We start from the raw sequence: 21,029 nt of genomic DNA, 5'->3' as shown, positions 1-21,029 counted from the left end.
TTTTTTATCTGTCTTTTAAAAGTTACATTTTCTTTATTTTTTTGCATACCTGTGTATAACCTGTGTGTATGCTCATGACAAGGCACTGTGTCTAGTATACAATGTGTACCACTTGGACAACCCTTCCAAGTGACTCCTTCACTAGAGTAGACTCCATTCAGTTTATCATATGTGGTGACAAGTGTTCAAATCTCTGGAAACAAGATGCTGCCTCCTTTATGTTTTTATGTTTGAAAATGAGTTTTCTGAACCTCAGTTTGCATTCATTTTTGATTTTTAATTAATTCTCCCATAAATTACATTATACCTCAATTTTCCCTCCCTCCTCTCCTCCCAGTCGTCTCCATACACTCCTCATCCATTTCCCTTCAGAAAATGGCTGGCCTTTCAGGGATTTCAACCAAACTTGTCATATCAATTTGAATACTACTAGACACTTCCCCTTATATTAAGGCTACATAAGCCAAGTAATAGCAGGAATACAAGTGTCTCCAAAACATGCAAAAGATTCAGAATCAACATACACTCCTGCTGTTAAGAGCCCCACACAAACACCAGGCTATACAATTAGGGGAATGCCCAGGCGTGGAGGCTGGAATGGATGAGCTGGGGGGTGAGCACCCTCATAGAAGCAGGGGGAGAGAGGATGAGATAGGGGGTTTCTGGAGGGGAAACCAGGAAAGGGATAACATTCCCTCCTGTTCCTGTCCCAACACATGTCCAGCCCCCATATAATGTCTAGTATATTTCCTTTCCCAGGGAGATTCATGCATCCCATTTGAACCCTCTTTGTTATTACTCTCTTAGGGTCTGTGGATTGTAATTATACTTATCCTTTACTTACAACTAATATTAATTTATAAGTAAATACATACCACATTTGGCTTTCTGAGACTGGGTTACCTCACTCAGTATGACTTTTTTCTGGTTATATCTATTTGCCCACATATTTCATGATGCCATTGTTTTTAACAGCTCTGTAATACTCTACAGTTTCTTTTATTTTTCCTTTTTTATTGGTTATTTTATTTATTTACATTTCAAATGTTACCCCATCCCATTTTCTGCTCTACAACCTCCCTAATATTTTCCTTATTCATTCTTTGGCTGAGGAACATTTAGATTGTTTCCAGTTTCTGACTGTTACAAATAAAGCTGCTATGCACATAGTTGAGCAAGTTTCTTTGTGGTAGGACGGAACACCTTTTAGATACATTCCCAGGAATGGTATAACTAGGTCTTGAGTTACATCAATTCCCAGTTTTCTCAGAACTGCCATAGTGATTTTCAAAGTGGCTGCACAAGTTTGCCCTCACACCAGCAGTGGAGGAGTGATTCCTTTACTGTACATCCACATCAGCAGTTTTTGATCTTAGCCATTCTGACAAGCATAAGATGGAATATCAGTCATTTTGATTTGAATTTCCCTGATGGCTAAGAATGGTGGACATTTCTTCAAGTGCATCTAGGCCATTTGAGATTTCTTTGATTAGAATTCTCTGGTTAAGAGTCAACTAACCTGAACACTTGGGGGGCCCAGGGATGGAATTGAAAGACCTAAGTGAAGGCACAGAAACATAAACTTAAACAAAGAATCAGGTCCCAGGGTGAAACACATCCGACCAGCTGCAGCTGCTGGGAGTCACCTGTCCTATCCCCTTCTTCACTTGCACTCAGAAAACAAAGTTTCCTAACAGTCCCAGCAATCTTCCTGCTGGATTCTCTTCTGCACTCAGGAGATAACGTTTCCTAGCAACCCCAGCAATCCTCCTACTGAAACAGCCACTGGGAGTCACATAACACTGTTCCTGGAAACACCACAAAGGACTCAAATCACTCCACTTCACAGCAGCTGTTAATTAATGGCCAGATGTTCTCCAGATGTCTGGGCCACAGCCCTTTGCTGCCTTGGCTCCTAAAACAACATAATCATTTCAAAAGTCAACTTCCCCCTAAGCCTCTTACCCAAACATATAATGCCAAGTCTAAGTGACCCCCCAATTGTGTTTTATTTTTTCATTTAAAAATTCCAGCCCCCTAGACCTTGCTGTGTCAGGGAGGTTTGCATGCAGAACTCGAGCTTGTGCAGAATAAATTTCATCAGAGTTGAGTCCTGGAGGTCTTTAAGGTTTTGAGATCTGGGCATAACAGTACCAACAATCAAAGAGCAAGCATGGGCTGGACCTAAGCCCCTTGAACATATGTGTGTGTGTATGGAATACTTAGAGGTGTATTCCTTTTTCAAAGGAGAATGGGAGGGAGGAATTGTGGAAGGATCTGCATGAGTTGGTACTGGGGGTAAAGGGGGAGCAGATATTGGGATGTAAAGTAAATAAATAAACACATTCTAAAAAGAATTTTCTGCTCAGATCAGTGCCCCATTTTTAATTGTACTGTTTGGTTTGTTGATGTCAAGATTCTTGAGTTCTGTGAAGGTTCTATGCCCCAGTATAGGGGAGTACCAGGGCCAGGAAGCAAGAGTGGGTGGGTTGGGGAGCAGGGGGAAGAGAGAGGGGATGGAGGGTTTTCAGAGGGGGAACCGGGAAAGGGAATAACATTTAAAGTGTAAATGAAGAAAATATCTAATAAAAAAAGAAAGTTTGGTAGAATTCTGTGCTAAAACAATCTGGCCCTTTTTGGTTTTGTTTGTTTGTTCATTAATTTTTTGGTTAGATGACTTTTAATGATTGTGTCTGTTTCCTTAGCACTTATATGTCTATAGGTCTATTTGAATTGTTTTGTTTTTCTGATCTTGATTTAACTTCGCTCAGTGGTATTTGTTCAGAAATTTGTTTTTTGTTTTGTTTTGTTTTGTTCATTTTAAATTTTTTAATGTTGTAGAGTATAGGGATTTGAAGTATGGCCTGATGATTCTTTGGATTTCCTCAGTGTCTGTTGTTTTGTTCCCTCTTTATTTCTGATTTTGTTAATATGGATATTCTTTCTTCTTCTTTTAGTTGTGGTTTGAATAAAGATTTGCCTGTCTTGTTGATTTCCTCAAAGAACCAAGTCTTTGCTTCATAGATTCTTTGTATTGTTCTTTTTGTTTCTGTTTTATTGGTTTCAGCCCTTAGTTTGATTACTTTCTGTTGTCTACTCCTTTTGGGAGTGTATACTTCTTTTCTGTTCTAAAGCATGCATGGGTGCTGTTAAGTTGGTGATAGGAAATTTCTCTAATTTCTTTACAAATGCACTTAGTGCTGTGAACTTTACTCTTAGCACTGCTTTCATTATGTTCTAAGTTTGCATATGTTCTGCCTTCATTTTCATTGAATTCTAGGAAGTTTTAAATTTGTTTATTTCTGTCTTAATCCGGTAGTCATTCAATAGAGTGTTGAACAGTTTCCACGGCTTTCTAGGCTTTTTGCTGTTTATGTTGTTTTTGAAATCTAGTCCTAATCCATGGTGAACAGATATACAGGACGTTATTTCAGTTTTCTAGTATCTGTTAAGGCTCTCTTTGTGACTTCTTCCAGGCTGCTTGGTCTCTGGTAGACCAGGAAGTCTATGATGCTTTTGGAAGTTGGGGCACAACAAGTAGGAAAGCACAGACCTAGGGGTAGCATGGGAAGATGCTAAGATAGAAAGTGAGGAAGTTTGGGGAGCAACTGACTTACCTGGTATTTCTGTGATCCCGTGTTTATCTAATTTGATATCAAATGGCTTCCTAATAATTTACCTAGGCATTGAAGGTATTCCTGAATTATTTCTTTGAATATATTTCCAACTCATTTCTCTTTTCCTTCTGGAATGTCAATAATGTATAGTTGTTGTTCTACTTCATAGTTCCCCCATATGTTTTATGATATATTCCCTCCCCTAAGACAGTCCCTTACTCTTATACTTAAGTTCTGTAGTAACACAGATAGTGGCATGTCTGTTCAAGTCTTAAAACCTAACAGTCACATAAAAATGAACACCTACTAAATTTGTGTCTTGGGGTCTGGGTTATCTCACTCTGAATTTTTTCTAGCACTATACATTTATCTCTAAATTACATGATTTCATTTTCTTACAGCTAAATACTGTTCCATTGCATAATATAACACATATTCTTTATCCATTCATGTATTGATGAACACTTAGTCTGTTCCCAATTACTGGCTATTATGAATAAAGCCGCATGAACAAAGTTGATCACATATCTTTGTATTAGCAAGTAGAGTCCAATGAGTATATACCCACCAGTAGTATATTGAGGTAGATCTATTCCCAATTTCCTGAGAAATTGCCACCTTGATTTCCATAGTGGCTGTGCAAGTTTGTATTCCCACCAGCAATGGATAAAGGTTCCTTTTAGAGAACATCTTTATCAGCTTAAGGTTTATTAATTTAGGTCATTCACACTGGCATAAGGTGACCTATCAAAATAGTTTTTATTGTATTTCTCTGTGAATAAGGCTTTGAACATTTCCTTAAATGTTTCTAAGGCATTTGTGACTCTTTTTGTTGTGAATTCTCTATTTAGATCTGTACCCCATTTTTATATATACATATATATATATATATATATATATATATATATATATATATATAATACTAAGTAATAATCTTTTCCTATTCTGCAGCTTGCCACTTTGTCCATATGATGATGTTCTTTTCTATTCAGATGATTTCAGTTCATAAAGTCTGATTTATTTACTGTTGTTCTTGATGTCTGTAATATCAGTGTCCTTTTCAGAAAGTCTTTTCCTATACTAATGAATTTAAAGCTATGCCCCACTTTCTTTTTTTATCAGATTTGGTGTTTCTGACATTATGTTGTTGTCCTTTATCCACTTGGAGATTAGTTTTTTGCAGGGTGATAATTATGAGCCTGTGATCTTAGGTCTCTCAGCACTCCTGGGAGACTAGCTATTTCTGGGCAGGAATGGGGTGTGGAGAGCTATGATCTAAGGTGTGTCAGTACTCCTGAATGACCAGCTCTCTCCTGGTAGAATTTGGGTATGGATAGCTGTGGCACAGGGTAAGCTACCTAGAACAGATGGAAACTGGAAGGTTCCTATCCCTGGCTGCTTAGCCATTCCTGTGACCTGTGAGCTCCTGGTGGGTCCCACCTGGGTCAGATATTGGAGCAATAGTGGTGATCTCAACTGTGATCTTAGGTGTGACAGCACTCCTGGGAGACCTGCTTTCTCCAGGAGGCATTCAATATAGAAAACTGTGGCACAGGGTAAGCTCCCAGGCTCAGATGGGAACTGGAAGGATCCTGTCCCAGCCTGCCCCATAGTTCCTGTCCAAACAACATAAATTTGAAAGATAAGCTATAGATCTAAAGAGAAATCTCTCAATATAGGAAACACAAATGGTTGAAAGCCTTAACAAAATGTTCAGTAGCCCTACTCATCAGAGAAATTCAAATCCAAACTACTTTGAGATTTCATCTTATACATGTCAAAATCTGCAAGATCAGTACAACAAAGCATATCTCATGCTGCTGGGGTTGTGGAGTAAGGTCCAAGTCCAACCTTGTATGGCCACTTTGGATATCAGTATGACAGTTCCTCAGGAAGCTGGGGATACATCTACCAGAAGTTCCAGCTATACCACTCTTGGGCATACACACTCTACACACTACTACACACATTATATATACTTCACACTATTACAGTAACATTTCGTCACTCATGTTCACTGATGCTCTATTCATTATAGCCACAAACTGGGAACAGCTTAGATATCTGCCAAAGATGAATGGATAAAAAAAAATGGTACATTTATAAAATGAGATGTTATTCAGCCATTTAAAATGTTGGCACCAACCCCTCATACTATTACTTGTTGTATTTGCAGACAGAAGCATAGCATTGTTCTCCTTTTAGAGGCTCTAACAGCTGCTGACTGAGACAGAAGCAGATGCTTACATTCAAGCATTAGACTGAGGTTGGAGACCCCTATGGAAGAATTAGAAGGACTGAAGGAACTGAAGGAGATGGCAATATCATAGGAAGACCAACAGTGTCAACTAATCTGGATCCCTGGGAGCTTTCAAAGATGGAAGCTACCAACCACATAGCACACATGTGCTGGTCCTAGACCCCTAGCAACATATACAGTAGAGAGTTGCTTTGTCTGTCCTCAGTGGAAAAGGATACTCCTAATCATGTAGAAACTTGCACCAACCAGAGTGGGGAGATACCCAATGGGACACCTTTCAGAGACAAAGAGGAGGGGCATGGGGACAAGAACATTGTGAGTGGTGATCTGCAAGGGGGGAGGCAACATTTGGGATGTAAATAAATAAAAATAATTAATTAAAAAATATTTAAATTATGCAGTGCAAATGTAAATTGAGTAAATGGATGGAACTAGAAAAATAATACTGAGTTAGCTAACCCAGAACCAGAAAATCAAATATATATATTCAATTATATGTGGATTTTAGCTGTTAATTCTTCAGTAAGCAAGCATATCTCACTCTAACTGTAGAGGTTAGGTTTAGAGTAAGGGAATGGGAAGTTGGGTATTTGTCTCCCTAGGAATGGGAAATAGAAGAGTTAGGGATAGATGGGGAAGGCAGGAAAAGAAAAATCAAATGGAGAGTGAAAGTTAAAGGGCATAAGGCAATGTAATTTGGGGGAGTGATAGCTAAGCTAAAGTCCATTTGAAGAGTCATATGGAAACCTAATGCAGTAGAAGTTTTGTAAAATATAAACATGCTTTACTGGAACTAAATAATGGGGAAAATAGTAGGATATTGCCAAAGTTATTTAGTATTCCCCACTAATTGACGGTAAACCCGTATTGTTGAAGGCAATACCTAGACAACTATTTCTTGTTTTCTAAATTTATTTTTATGTGTACACATGTACACACACACACACACACACACACGTGTGTGTGTGTGTCCCCTCATGTGAGTGTATTGCCTTCAGAAGTTGGAAGGTGATGTCAAATCACCTGGGACTCTAGTTATATCTGTAAATTACCCTAAGCTGGTGCTGGGTACCTAAAACTATTCCTCTGGAAAAAAAAAAAAAACAGCAAGCATTCTTAATGAATGAATCATCTCTCCAGCTTTTACATTTGTCTTTTACATCTTTATTTTAGTTTCAAAGCCTGAGACTCACTCATGGTCTAGGTTACAGAGCCATACATTTAGCTTTCTTGTGGGCCTCTCTGTTATGTTCTATCCTGTCTTATGTCACATGGGGCTCGTCTATTTTGACTATATTAACCAGCTCCCTGGCCAACGTGCATATTAGCATGTTTTTGTTTGTGGTTAGGTTCAGTCAGCTGGAAACACAATAAGCTAGCCTGATGATGAAAAACAAGTTTATTCATCTAGTTTCTTATCTCAGGCTCTCAGATATTGATTATAGCCTTATAAAAAGGTCATATTTTATACAAATAGGTTCTTTGTATATGGCTGTATTTATTCTTTTAATTATTCCTTGCAAGGTAACGGTGTTATAAGTTCTTTGCTTGAATAATTTCCATTTTCCCTAAAGAAAACCACCTATTCTACATAATAAATGAAAATGGTCTAGGCATGATCTGTAAAACTTTTCTTAAATTCTCTCCCAATTATTTTCATTATGTAAATACAATTTAAGTACAGTCACATAGGGAGGACTTTAAAAGCAAGAATATCATTAAAATTCCTTGCATTTTTATATATAATGCCAGTTTTTATTCCCTACTCAGAGGAAAAAACATAGTTAAGGAGGAAAGCACTTAAATTCACAGGAGCATTCACATCTAGAAACCTTTATAAAATAGTGATGCAGTCGGAATCAAATGAGGATCCCCAGAGCAAAGCTCACATTCTGCTGTACTGTTGTCTAAAGCATGTGTAAACAAGGAGGCTTATTATCATTGTTTTCCTGTTGCTTTTCTCATTTGTTTAGGGTCTGCCTTATCATGAATAATTTAAAATTTTCAAGGATACAAAAGGAATAAGGTAAGGATACTACCAGAAAAACTAATCAAAATCGAAATACCACCATGCACATTAGGTTTTTCAGTAAATAATGAAAGTCTGAGTTTATGGCTTGCACTAATAGTGTCTTGAGAGTCTCTAGTGGGATGTTTTATTTTCTGTGTGCCTTTGGATTCTAGCATTTTTCTTTAAGTGAGCTTTTTGGAGATTCTTCCATAAAAAAAGAAATTGAAGTTTTTTTCATCATTCCTGCTGAAAGATTCACAAGTTTACAAGTCTATAACTATATAGTTATACTCAAGAAATGTGGTTTTTAGCCTTAGTTTAGTTAAATGGCAAAAAAAAAATGCTAAGCGGTTTAGAGAAAGAATTAAGCTTATACAAATTGACAGCTGGACTTTGTTTTTTGTCAATGCTAGGATGAAATCTGGGATGTTAAAAATTCCCGCATAATAAGAAGTCTTTATTTACCTAGGAGCCAGTGCCAAAAGACAGTTTTGTTACTGTGGTTTTTGTTAGAGGCAGGGGAAAGTTAGGGGGGTAGAGTCTTAGCTAAGACTTCTAAAAGGATGGATAACTGAAGATGTTAAGTAAACACACTGGAAAATAAGGATTCATCAAATGGAATTGTGTGAGGCAGCAGAGAGCAAACATCTACTCATCCCGGAGAATAGCAATAGACCAGAGGTTATTTATTTAACAGACATTTCTTAATGATAGATTCATCATGAAAGCCAGCAGGCACGGTAGTTCCAGACATTTGGAAACCCAGAGCACAAAGAGTGGAGATTGTACTTTGCAGGAAGTTTGTTTGGTCAGCATCTCTTTCAGCAAACTAATTTGTCTTTAAAATTTCTTGAAAGGTTGGTCATATCCTGTTGCAGTAAATCTCCAACCCCAATAAGTCTATGTAAAGAACATATGGCTCAGTTATAACATTTATAAGCTCCATGCCTAGATTGGGCAGATATACCACTACACTATTCTATTCCCCAGAGATGAAATTCCTTGCTACTTGTGTCTTCTCCAGGTCACGTGGTTCTGCTCCATCTTCCTTCCATCTCCTCTTTATCTTCTTCTTGCTCCTCCACCTTCTTGTCTTCCCCAACTCCTTGTCTCTCCTCTCTAAAATTTCCAGCCCCACCTTTCCCTTGCACTGTCCAATCACAGGTTCTAGCCTTTATTTGACCAGTCAAAATAGGGAAAAGGTTCACATGAAATCACATGAGTTTGTGATCCACTCCTCTTCAGGGCAGCCCATCTTGAGGAAACAAAATTAGCACCAAAATATAGTACTAGGGCAATCCACAACAGTTTGCTCCTTCTAGTTTGCTTGGCTGGTTTGAGAATCCCTTAGTCAACTCTGATTGTCCAAGACTATCGCTAAGAAATTCTTACTGCTTATATAAGGTTCGGGGGTGGGGTGGGTGGGTGAGGCTCATAAATATAGTCAGTTTCAGGATCTTTTTGAAGCTATTTTGAGCTCTTTATTTCCTCAGCTCTTAGACTTCCCTACCGGATTCAATGTTGCATCTTTCCATAAGATGTTATGTTGTTTCTCCTCCCTTCTAACAGCCTGTGTCTTAACAAGTTTAGAAGGTTTCAATCTTGGAAGAAACAGTGATAAAAAAAAAAAGTGGATGGTGTATAATTGAACACTAATGAAAGGTGTGCAGTAAGGCCTTGAGTGAATTTCCTAATAATCTCTGCATATTGTCATCCATCATGACAAGGAGAAATTATCATCATTTATGCCTGCATAAGAGAAGGAAGCCTCAGTGCTTCACATGTGAAGACATGGTATACTTAGACGTCTATGTCTGTTCACCTAGGCAACTTTGGCTCATATTATTTATCTGTAACAAGAACAGTGATAGTAGAAACTTCTCATAGAGTATTATGAGCAATTTACATTTCTTATTGACTCCTATGATACTATGAACAATGAATATTATATCCATTCTAAGTTAACACTTGGGTAACTCATTGCAGGTCATACCAAGGGCTTTACATTGCACATCTTCATCAGACCTTTTCAGTGTACTCACAGAATCTACAGCACTGGAGAAAAGAAGGCACACAGGAAACACTTCTTGTTGAGAATCGACTATTTCATCCCTATCACTCCTCCTAAAATACTGGAATTTAATTGGGCAATGTAAACATTAAACAATCAAATCATTATATCAATTTAAATTACCATATATCTCTCATTGTCCTTAAGTAATCAGTTTAATGAATTCTTTGAAAATGGAAAAATTCTCTGTGCTAATAGAAACAAAGTTGTACAGTGAAATAAAGTGTAATTACTTGAAATACTATTAAAATGGAATTCTAATACTTCAAAGGATGTTGATAATACAAGTCAGTTTTATACTAACTAAATAATCTTTCTTTTATCAAGATTTGGGTGTATGTTTTTGAAAAGTCTGGGAGCGTAGTAGCATGCACCATAGATTATTTCAGCAGTTTAAGTCATCACTTTTCTGTGGTTTCATCTCATCCTATTTAGCACATTCCCAAAATAGCAAATGTCAGCAATAATATCTTCACTCACATCAATGGCAGAATTGCCTATTATTTATCACTATTGAATATAAGAAGTCTGTCTATAAAAGAAGAAAAATAGTGAGAGCCACCAACAAAGCAAGTGACCCTGTCAGACATAGAACATTCTCCAAAACACTCAGTTTTATTTGTCCTACTAGTTACAGTTCCTATAGACAGCATGTTGAGGACAAAATAGGGAAGAGGTCCCAGAGAACTGTGGTTTTGGTGTTAGGGTTGCTGTATTGCCTGTATTGTTATTTCACTTTCTCCTCTCCTGTGGTTATAGGGACACAGATTACACAAAATAAATAAATGGGCAAATGAAGGAAATCATGCCAGTGAGAAATTCTATAGTTTCATTTGTTTATAAAAATATTTGTTAGACAAAAAAGTGACAAGTTTGAGCTTGAAAAGTGAGATAGAAAGTTTAGCCTTCAGTTAAGATTATGAAAACACGATTTTTATTCTTGAAATAGGCTTCACAGTTTTTGTCATTCTCTTAAATCCCTTTCCCTAGTCGCAAAGATTAAAAGTATAGGCACACAGCTAAACAATATCTCTATCTGCGCTTTCACCAATATCTTACATTTTTTTTCTTGACAGTCACCATTTATGATGACTGCATGTCATTTCTTTAATAAAAATGCATTCACCTGTTTTTGACAGGTGCCAACTCCTTATACTCTAATGATTTTAACTAAACTTTTAAACAACATTTTTACTTATTTAGAATTGACTACAATATTAAGCCAAGTTAGCTGTGAACTTTAATATTGAGTGTTATATATTTGGAGACACTAATGGTTTGAACAAAAATTTTATCTATTAAAGTGAAATGGCTGTGACATTAATATTGAACTGTCAAAATGAACTCCAGTTTAACTTCTTTTTTTTTCCTCCCTGAGTTTAAATTATTTTCTGCCCAGAGGAATTTTCATGTGATTGAATCACAAAGTTTTTATTTCAAGTTTGAAATAGAGTGCAACACAACATTGGCTGTTGAATTTCAACATAACTATAGTAGCATGTAATACTTTCCTTTTAAAACATTATTTACATTCTTTTTTCCCCAGAAGGAAAATGACTATTAATGTTTGAGAAATTATAATAACAAACCTAATTGGGCATAGTGGAGATACTGGACAAAGAAACTAGACTTGGAAAACATTTTACAAATAGTCATTTGTGTGCCATAAATACAATGATTTGTTGCAATGGCTAATCATTCCAGGGACAGTGTCTACACTTCTATTCCATTGTTATCATGACTCCTTATTACAAACTTAATTATAAAATATTCATTTTCTTACCTCTTTATGCCACAGCTCTGACAAAGATATAACATGCTAAAATAAAGTGACAGCAGGGTAACTACCTTTATTGAAGGCTTTGGGAAAAAGATTCTTTGAATTATTCAGGTTTTTGTTACAAATTGGTTTCATGCAGTTTTACAATGAGATTTTCAGTTCGTTATTAGGTACCACATCTATAGTCCATTCTCAGCTTCTGGTAGCCTCTGAACTTCTGAATTTATTATTTATTTCTTCTCTTATCAAAGTCAGACTGGCACTTCAAATTTCTCCTGCAATTTCTTATGCCTCATCTTTCCTATACCTTGAAACGCCAATGAATTTGCAACCATTTGGTGCATACTACAGTCTCCCTATATTAAGGCCTACATTCTGAAACATATATACAAATTCCTGTTTGCATACACAAAAATTATGATATGGACATTTGGGAAGAACCCTGGAGACTATATAAGTTTGAAGCTTTGAACTACATCTAGGTTAGAAGATGATCTTATGTGTATGTTTTGTGTTGGGATTCTAGAATATTCTATGAATTAATATAACCCATGCAAGAGGAACTGTAAATTCTCCCTCTGAACCTCAAAACTGGATGAATCTGCATGTGAAGCCTGGAATTCCATGGCTGCTATTACAGTAAGTGAGATCCAGAATAACTATAGTTCATAGATGAAAACTCCTAAACTGTGAGTTAATTCTATAAAGGAATCATTGTTCTTGATGACTGTTAGTAAAATTAATCTTATTAGTTTACACACATACACACATATATACATTATATATATATATATATATATATATATATATATATATATATATATATATACTAACATTTTTTTCAAAAAAGGAATCAGTATGTTAGGCAATGCTTCACAGACATATCTGTAAGATTTGGCTTAATAATTTTTGTATTGTGAACATACACAGTTAATAGAAAACACACATGGAAAAAAATTTTAGAGTAAAATCGTATTGTATGTTGCCAGAGAGAAATAAATTTCTGTAACTAAAAACAAAGCCCAATAACACTTTCTGTGTGCTGCTGCAGGACAGCCACTTGCAATGTTTAGTAAATCCATGCTAGAAAATTCAGAACATGCCTCAGATGAAGGGGAAATGGGCAGGTGTTAAAATAAGGAAGAGATTGTTTTCTGTCATTGCTACTGAATATTCTAGAATATAACATTGCTGGGTTGCCTATTCACATTCAGCTCAATTCTCTATACAAGTTTTGAGCCCTTAGAAGTCACTATGTGCAAATAAGAGATCTGTACACCAGTTATTAGCCTTAAAGAGGTCAAGTCTTGACCTTATCACTGAGCATTTTTTTCTTTTTTTTTTTTTAATGATTCAACATATTTATTTTACTATTATATTTATTCCAGTTTGTTGTTTCTCAAGGATATTGTTTGGCAATGTTATTGCAGATTTTATTCCAAACTAATTTATTTATTTATTTATTATTATTTTCTTTATTATTATTATTATTATTATTATTATTATTATTATTATTATTTCTTTATTTACATTTCAAATGCTATCCCGAAAGTTCCCTATACCCCACCACCGCCCCTGCTCCCCTACCCACCCACTCCCACTACTTGGACATGGTTTTCCCCTGTGCTGGGTCAAATATTGCTTACAAGACAAAGGGGCCTCTCTTCCCAATGATGGCTGATTAGGCCATCTTCTGCTATATATGCAGCTAGAGACTCGAACTCAGGGGGTACCGGTTAGTTCATATTGTTGTTNCACCTAGAGGGTTGCAGCCACCTACAACTCCTTGGGTACTTTCTCTAGCTCCTCCATTAGGGGCCCTGTGTTCCATCCAATAGCTGACTGTGAGCATCCACTTCTGTGTTTGACAACTACTGGAATAGCCTCAAAAGTGGCCGCTATATCAGGGTCCCTTCAGCAGAATCTTGCTGACATGTGCATTAGTATCTGGGTTTGGTGGCTGATGATGGGATGGATTCCCGAATGGGGTAGTCTCTGGATAGTCCATTCTTTCATCTTAGCTCTAAATTTTGTCTCTATACCTATATCCTTTCATTGANATTTTGTTCCTTATTCTAAGGAGGAATGAAGTATCCACACAATGGTCATCCTTCTTGGTTTTCTTGTGTTTTGCAAAATGTATCTTGGGTATTNTAAGTTTCTGGGCTAATATCCGCTTATCAGTGAGTGCATATCTAGTGACTTCTTTTGTGATTGGGTTACCTCACTAAGGATGATATCCTCCAGATACATCCATTTGCCCAAGAATTTCATAAATTCATTGTTTTTAATAGCTGAGTAGTACTCCATTGTGTAAATGTACCACAGTTTCTGTATCCATTCCTCTATTGAGGGACATCTGGGTTCTTTCCAGCTTATAGCTATTATAAATAAGACTGTTATGAACATAGTGGAGCATGTGTCCTTATTACCAGTCGGAAGATCTTCTGGGTATATGCCCAGAAGAGGTATTGCTGGGTCCTCTGGTAGTACTATGTCCAATTTTCTGAGGAACCGCCAGACTGATTTCCAGAGTGGTTGTACAAGCTTGCAATCCCACCAGCAATGGAGGAATGTTTTTCTTTCTCCACAGCCTCGCCAGCATCTGCTGTCACCTGAATTTTTAATCTTAGCCATTCTGAGTAGTGTGAGATGGAATCTCAGTGTGGAAAAACTAACATTTAAGAAACAACTTAAACTGAACATGGGGTTAGCCACTAGAAAGTCAGGGACCCTAGAGGTTTCCAGGACCCAACATGGAGAACTTTAACCAAAATACCCAACAAAGGGGAGATAGAAACTATAGAGACCATATCCAGTGGATAGGCATGGCTCCTAGTTGAGGGATATGGCCACCTGCACACCTCAAAAATATTAATCCAGAATTCCTTCTGCCAAAAGGAAATGCAGGGACATAGAGTGCAGCAGAAACTGAAGGAAATGCCATCCTGAGAGTACCCCACTTAGAGATCCATCCCATCTGTTGACACCAAACCCGACACTCCTGCTGATGCCCAGAAGTGCTTACTGACAGGAGACCGGTATAGCTGTCCCCTGAGGGGCTCTGCCAGTGACAGACCAATACAGATGCAGATGTATACAGCCAAATATTGGACTGAGCATGCAGACCCCAATGCGGAAGATAGGGCAAGAAATCTAAGAGGTGAAGGGGCTTGCAACCTCATGGGAAGAACAAGAATAGACTGCACAAAACTCCCAGGGACTAAACCACCAACCAAACAGTACACAGGGGGTACCCATGGCTCCAGTTGGATATGTAGCAGAGGACTGTCTTATCTGGCATCAGTAAGAGGGGAGCCCCTTGGTCCTCTGGAGATTTGATGACCCAGAATAAGGGAACGTTAAGCCATTGATGCAGGAGTGGGTGGGCATTTTGGGGAGCACTCTCATAGATGTAGGGAGGAGTGAATAGGGGGCTTGTGGAGGGGAAACCTGGAAGAGGGATAACATTTGGTGCATAAATAATTAAAATATCCATTTTTTTTAAAAAGAATCCTAATTGGAAAAAAAGAAAGAAAGAAAATGTTCAACACCATTAACAATCAGGGAAACAAAAATTAAAAGTACTATGAAATTTCCTCTCAGCCAAGTCAAAATTCCAAAGATTAATACAACAAATGACAGCATATGACAAGGCAGAGAACTGCAGAAAGAGGGCACTTATCCATTGCCTGTAGGAAGAGGAAGTGCAAACTGGTACAGCCACTATACAAATCTGTGTAGAAAATCTGGACCCATGGCTCTAGCTGCCTATGTGGCAAAGGATGGCCTTGTTGGACATCAGTAGGAGGAGCTTCCCTTGGGCTTGAGGGTGTTAGATTCCCCTGCCCTGGAATTCCTCCACAGTGGATGTTTACAGTCATCTATTGGACAGAGCACAAGGTCCCCAATGAAGGAGCTAGAGAAAGTACCCAAGGAGCTGAAGGGGACTGAAGCCCCATAGAAGGAACATCAATATTAACTAACGAGTACGCCCAGAGCTCCTTGGAACTAAACTACCAATCAAAGAAAACACATGGTAGAACTTGTGGCTCTAGCTATATATGTAGCAGAGGATGGCCTAGTCAGTCATCAATGGGAGGAGAGGCCCCTGGTCCTGTGAATGCTCTATGCCCCAGTATAGGGAATGCCAGGACCAGGAATGGGAGTTGGTGGGTTGGTGAGCAGGGGGAGAAGGAAGTGGATAGGGGATTTTCGGAGGGGAAACTAGGAAAGGGGATAACATTTGAAATGTAAATAAAGAAAATATCTAATAAAAAATTTAAAAAATATGGAAGTTCTTATGTTTATATAAAAAAACAAACCCAGTTCTTTAAAAAAGTCCTAATGTGTAAATTATTTCAAAAGCATTAAGTACACATCATATCAGTAAACTTTTTTCTTACAAATGATCAGTTTTTCCACAACAGAATAATATATTAAAAAGAAACATAGCCTATTAAACCAACCATTTAGTGAAATAGATTAAAAATGGAGTAATTTGCTTCATGCTGGGATGACATTATTATTGCCTTCAGCTCAGGCCCAGAATTGTCTGTATGTTCATTAACTGTTATATGTAAATTGACTACAAAAGAATGTTTGTGTTTTCAATTATGTTTTACTAAAAAGGACATTATTGTTTCTCTAAATCATGAAGAATTCTAGTTCTGTGTTAACAATATTCATGTCTTATATGTCAATTATTCTAGTAGGTGAAATCACATGTACAAGAAACCTCTATCTGTGGATATATATATATATATATATATATATATATATATATTATATATAACTTTCTATCACTGTTATTGTGTAGAAATAGTTTAATAGGAATGTTGGACAACAAATACTTAGTATGATTCATAAATATAGATTAAACCTAATTAATTCTTTACAAAACTGTCTAAGGATGATGAAATAAATTTTAGTCATGTACAATTGGACAACTATTATGGTACTAATAACATTTGTTCATGTATTAAAGCAAAGTTTATGATCCTTGAAGAAGGGAAGACAGAGGTAAATTTTTATCTATCTATCTATCTATCTATCTATCTATCTATCTATCTATCTATCTTCTCTCATACATTGCATCCCAACAGTTTTCCCTCCCCCCCTCCATTTCTTCCAGTCCTTATCTTCAGCTACCCCAGATCAATTCCTCTGTTTTTCTTTAGAGCAAAAGGAGGCTTTCCAGGCATATCAACCCAAAATGGCATAACAAGTGTACTGGCTAGCTTTGTGTCAACTTGACACAGCTGGAGTTATCACAGAGAAAGGAGCTTTAGTTGGGGAAATGCCCCCATGAGATCCAGCTGTGGGGCATTTCCTCAATTAGTGATCAAGGGGGAGAGGCCCCTTATGGGTGGGACCATCTCTGGGCTGGTAGTCTTGGATTCTATAAGAAAGCAGGCTGAGCAAGCCAGGGGAAGCAAGCCAGTAAGTAACATCCCTCCATGGCCTCTGCATCAGCTCCTGCTTTCTTATCTGCTTGAGTTCCAGTCCTGACTTCTTTCAGTGATGAACAGCAATGTGGAAATGTAAGCTGAATAAAAACCTTTCCTTCCCAACTTGCTTCTTGGTCATGATGTTTGTGCAGGAATAGAAACCCTGACTAAGACAACAAGTTACAATGAGACAAGGCCCATAAATTGCTTTTATTATGTTTAGTAAGGGGACTTGAATTCCTGAGCTCTACAATACTTTTAATATGAAGGGGTGTTGAATTTTGTCAAATACTTTTTCTGCATCTATGGAGATGATCATGTGATTCTTTCTTTGACTTTGTTTATGTAGTGGGATAGGTTAATGAGTTTTCTCATACTGAACTAACCTTGTGTCCCTAGGATAAAGCCTACTTGATTACTTGATCGTGGTGAATGATGGTTTTGATGTGTACTTGGATTCTTTTTGCAAGAATTTTATTGAGTATTTTTGCATCACTATTCATAAGCAAGATTGGTCTGAAGTTCAAATTATATTGAGACATATTTAAAGCAATCCCACTAAAATTGGGACAAGACAAGGATGCCAAGTCTCCACATATACATTCACTATAGTACTCAAAGTGCTAGCTAGAACAATAAGACAACAAAAAGACACCATGGGGATACAAATTGGCAAGGAAGAAATAAAGGTATCACTATTTGCAGATGATATGATAGTGACCCCGAAAATTCTACCAGAAAATTTCTACAGCTGATCAACAGCTTCAGCAAAGTGGCCAGATATAAAATTAACTCAAATAAGTCAGTAGCCTTCCTTTATAAAAATATAAACAGGCTGAGAAAGAAATTAGGGAAACAACTCTCTTCACAATGGCCACAAGTAATAGAAAATATATTCTGGTAGCTCTAACCAAACAAGTGAAATACTTGTATGAGAATAACTTCAAATTTCTCAAGAAAGAAATTGAAGGAAATGAGAGAAATGTCAGAAAATGGGGAGATCCCCCCATGCTCATGGATTGGCAGAATTAATATAGTAAAAATGGTTATGCGACCAAAGGCAATCTACAGATTCAGTGCAATCCCCATCAAAATCCCAACACAATTCTTCAAAGACATGAAAAGAGCAAATCTCAAATTCATCTAGAAAGGCAAAAAAAAAAAAAAAGCAAACAAACAAACAAAAAAAACAGAATTGACCCGTTTTTGTCACCATGCACAAAGTTCAAGTCTAAGTGGATCAAGGACCTCTACATTAAACCAGATACACTGAATCTAATAGAAGAGAAAGTGGGAAAGAACCTTGAACTCATTGGCATGGGGTAAATTTCCTGAGCAGAACTCTAATGGCTCATGCTCTAAGATCAAGAATTAATAAATGGGACCTCTTGAAACTGGAAAGCTTCTGTAAGGCAAAGGATATAGTCAATAAGACAAATTGTCAACCTACAGATTGGGGAAAAAACACTTCACTAACCTCACATCCAATAGAGGGCTAATATCCAAAATATATAAAGAACTCAGTAAGATAATGACTAAAAATCCAATAAAAAAAATGGGGTATAGAACTAAACTGAGAATTTATAACAAAGGAATCTCTTATGGCTAAGAAGTACCTAAAGGAATATTCAAAGTCCTTAGTGATCAGAGAAATGCAAATCAAAACAACCCTGAGACTCTACCTTACACCAATCAGAATGGCTAAGATCAAATCCTCAGGTGACAACACATGTTGGCGAAGATGTGGAGAAAAGAACAACTTCTCCATTGCTGTTTAGATTGCAAACTTGTACAAACACTCTGGAAATCAATCTGGAGGTTCCTCAGAAAATTGGAAATAGATCTACCTACCTGAAGACCCAGCTATACCACTCTTGGGAATATACCCAAAAGATGCCCCACCACACCACAGGGGCATGTTGTTCTACTATGTTCATAGCAGCCTTGTATGTGATAGTCAGAAGCTGGAAACAACCCAGATGTGGCATGATAGAAGAATGGATACAGAAAATGTGGTTTATTTACACAATGGAATACTACTCAGTTATTAAGAATGAGGACATTCTGAGTTTTGCAGGCAAATGGATGGAACTAGAAAATATCATCCTGAGTGAGGTAACTCAGACCCAAAAGGACATGCATGGAATATACTCACTAATAAGTGGGTATTAGCCAAATATATATATATATATATATATATATATATATATATATATATATACACAGAATGCCCAAGATACAGTCCACATAACTCCAAGGGCAACAAGCTGAAGTGTCCAAGTGAGAATGCCTCAGTTCCACTTGGGAGACAGAAGAAAGCAATCACGAGTGGGGAGGGAGGGATCTGGGAGTGAACATTTACAAGGGGTGGGGAATGGGAGAGGGGAACCTGATCTGGTATTGGGTGGGGAAATGGACCAAAGCCCTGAGGGCCAGCAGAAAGAACAGAAACAGGCAGCCTCAGGAGATTGGAGGTTGGTGGGATCCCTTAGAATGCACCAGAGACCTGAGAGGTGAGAGACTCCCAAGACTCAAAGAAAGGGACCTTGGATGAAGTGCCTGACAGTAGGGAAAAGGAATTAATAGAGCTCACCTCCAGCAGAAAGACAATGTATCAAATGGGGGTTTGACATCCCTCAGTCAAAACTCTGACCCATAATTGTTCCTGTCTGAAAGAACTACAGGGATGGAAACGGAGAGGAGCCTGAGGAAAAGAAGGTCCAGTAACAGGCCCAAAGTAGGATCTAGCTCAAGGGGAGGTACCAAGGCATGACACTTACTGAGGTTCTGGAATGGAACCTATCATGACCACACTCCAAAAGACCCAACAAGTGGCTGAAAGAGTCAGAAGCAGATATTTGTACCCAACCAATGGACAGAAGCTGCTGATCCCTATGACTGAATTAGGGAAGGGAAGGTCAAAAGAAGCTGAGGAGGAGAGTGACCCTGGTGGAGGACCAGCAGTCTTAATTAACCTGGACCCCTGAGATCTCTCAGGCAACAATCAGTTAGCATATACCAGCTGATATGAGGCCCCCAACACATATACAGCAGGGGATGGCCAGGTCTGGGTTCAGTCAGAAAAGATGATCCTTACCCTCAAGAGACTGGAGGCCTCAGAGAGTTTAGAGGTCTGATTGGGTAGGGAGTGTGTGGTGGGGACATTCTCTTGAAGATAGGGTGTGGGAAGGAGGTGTGGGATGTGGAACAATCAGAGGGTGGACAGGGGTAGGGGAGGGAATTAAATCTGGGGTGTAAAGTAAAATAAATACATGAAATACAAAAATAAATAAATAATAAGACTTGGCCCCAACACATATACAGCAGAGGACTGCAGGGTCTGGGTTCAGTCAGAGTATATGTGCCTGACCCTCAAGAGAATGTAGTCCTCAGGTTGTGCAGAGGTCTGGTGTGGTGAGGTGGTGGGGACAACCCTCTGGAGACAGGGGGTGGGGAGGAGGTACAGGATGTGGAGCAGTCAGAGGGTAGATGGAGATAAAATCTGGAGTGTAAAAAAAAGGTTAAATAAAATAATAAGTATAAAAAAAGACTAGACATATACCCTCATATAAAGGCTGGATGAGCTAATCCAATAGCAAGAAAAGGGTCCCAGGAACAGAAAAAGAGTAAGAGATATTTCTCACTCCAACTGTTAGATGTCTGGGGACCTCATGAAACTGAAAAGCTTCTGAAAGGTAAATGACACTGTCAATAGGACAAAACAAAAGCCTACATATTGGGAAAAGATCTTCACTAACCCTACATCTGAGAGAGAGCTAATATCCAAAATATGTAAAGATGTTAGACTCTAACAAACCCAATAACCTAATTTTTAAAAAT

The sequence above is a fragment of the Mus pahari genome, chromosome X, assembly GCF_900095145.1.
Source record: "Mus pahari chromosome X, PAHARI_EIJ_v1.1, whole genome shotgun sequence".
NCBI lineage: Eukaryota > Metazoa > Chordata > Mammalia > Rodentia > Muridae > Mus > Mus pahari.
The sequence above is the reverse complement of the archived record's forward strand: the minus strand, read 5'-3'. Positions refer to the sequence as shown.